The following is a 2,196-nucleotide window of genomic DNA, read 5'->3' as shown; positions in this document are numbered from 1 at the left end:
ATTTGGCCACATCCCTGGCTCCCCTTCATCCCTGGAAGACCCATACGCCATTCCTTGCTGTCCGGCGATCGTCTCAGTCCCGGCAACCTCTGCCAACTAAAATCGAGCTCGGCGCCCAACAACTGTCAGATTGGCATCCCTGTCTCTCCATCGTCGAATCCCATGTTTCAATTGCTTTCCAAATTTTAAGGCACCAGTTTTAGGGCATCCGGAAAAGTAAACACTTACTTGTGCCCAAAAACCTTCAGTCTCCTTACCTAAATTAGTTTTGGGGTATCAATTTTTTTTGTCATCCATTGGAGATGCTCTAGCAAGCTAGGTTTTCCAAACGGTGGATCACTGGGACGAGCATCTCCCATGCATCAATGGTTAAAATCAAGGAGAAGCCAGTCAAGTCAAAATCTGTCACCTCCCCATCCTCGAACATCACCTGTATTTTCTCTCTCACCGATGCAGTACCAGCGGTCTTGATAATCTCAGTCCAGTTGCTTTTTTAGCTTTTGCGGCCAGTGGTTTTGATCGTGACGGTGAACCTCCAAGTGTATTATGCGATGCAAGTTGCTTGGATATCAAGCACAATTGCTCGGGATTCCAACCTACAACTCCCGATGGCATCAATTTGAAAACTCCATTAAGCAGCAGATGTTATTGGCATCAACACAAGTACGTTTCCCTCAACAACAGAAAAAAACACACAAGTACGTACAGTCATAGAACCTGAGATTGAAAAATGAAGCAAACTCAGATGCTTATAGTTTTATTTATGTTACCGTGATTATCTTCTTAATAGACATTGCTCCTGTATAACAAAGTACGTACATGCAGCTCGGCACCACGCCATGGCTCAAATCGCCACTAGGGATGGAGCAAGCAAAGCAGGGCAGGCACATCGACGGAGCAAGCACAACTGCACAAACCAGAATGATTTTGGCGGTGTTTGGTAAATAAAAGTACAAAGGGAACTCCATATATGAGATGCCATGCCTCATTTTGTCAAACAAATTTGTGCGTATCAAGTGCCATGCATATATTAGTTATCGGAAGAGAAGGCTGTGGCGAAGTCTGCTCACATTCGCTTTCAAAGAAAAAAAAAATCTTCTGGCATTAAATTGTGACCACTAGTAATTGGCCGCAATCTATAGCCGAAGAGTTCACTTCGTTAAACAAAGTGGTCGTGCCGGAGTGGTTACCGGGCATGACTAGAAATCATGTGGGCTTTGCGCCCGCGCAGGTTTGAATCCTGCCGACCACGTTGTACCTTTTGTTTTTATTGTAAAGTTTTGGATCTTGCTGCAACGAATTTCATTAGCAACACTATCTTATTATCACTAGTTTGTTGGTTTCACTAGCAACATTACCAAGTTTCTATTTTGTAATTTTGAATCTTACTTTTGTTGTTAAAATTTTGAATCTTCCTACAACGAATTTCACTAGCACACTATCTTATTATCTCTAGTCTGTTGGCTTCACGTTATACCTTTTGTTTTACTGTAAAATTTTGGATCTTGCTCCAACGAATTTCATTAGCAACACTATCTTATTATCACTAGTTTGTTGGTTTCACTAGCAACATTACCAAGTTTCTATTTGTTGTATTCACACACAAATTTTTTTTCTATTGTTGTAATTTTGAATCTTACTTTTGTTGTTAAAATTTCGAATCTTCCTCCAACGAATTTCACGAGCACACTATCTTATTATCTCTACTCTGTTGGCTTCACTATCAAATAAATCATCAATAACAAGAGATCCCTTACAAGTAAACAACAAAAAATTAACTCATGTACAAGTAAACAACAAAAATCAACTCATGTAGTTGCACATACACAATCTCAATCCCATTATACTTTTTCTTGCATTTTTCTATGGATTCCGTCCTTATGACATATCTTAATCTCAACATAATTAAAAAAATTCCATGTCAAACCACCGGAACAAAATTGTCCCATTGCACCCTGGGTATTTAGCACCAATGAGCCGAGCCGAGCTGGCTTGCCAAAACATGGCTAGGACCAAACTTGGTTCTCGTCGTAATTGCATGATCATACATTATGTTACTCACACACCGCATCAAAATCTTGAATAATAATCCTAAATATTCTATTGGATCTTGTAAATTTTATGTGTCTGCCTAATTTTATCTTCAAAATCTCCCGCCACATTAATTCCATGCGATGTGACATAGAACACAATATT

At 39.7% G+C, this 2,196-nt stretch overlaps 1 non-coding gene across 1 annotated transcript; it reads left to right on the top strand.

Annotated features, from left to right (window-relative positions):
- Window positions 1–1,168: 1,168 nt before the first annotated feature.
- On the top strand, window positions 1,169–1,252 carry TRNAS-AGA. The gene has a single exon. It is a non-coding gene; the product is annotated as a tRNA-Ser (tRNA).
- The last annotated feature ends 944 nt before the right edge of the window (window positions 1,253–2,196 follow it).

The sequence above is a fragment of the Triticum dicoccoides genome, chromosome 5A (genome assembly GCF_002162155.2).
Source record: "Triticum dicoccoides isolate Atlit2015 ecotype Zavitan chromosome 5A, WEW_v2.0, whole genome shotgun sequence".
Lineage (NCBI taxonomy): Eukaryota > Viridiplantae > Streptophyta > Magnoliopsida > Poales > Poaceae > Triticum > Triticum dicoccoides.
The sequence above is the reverse complement of the archived record's forward strand: the minus strand, read 5'-3'. Positions and strand labels throughout refer to the sequence as shown.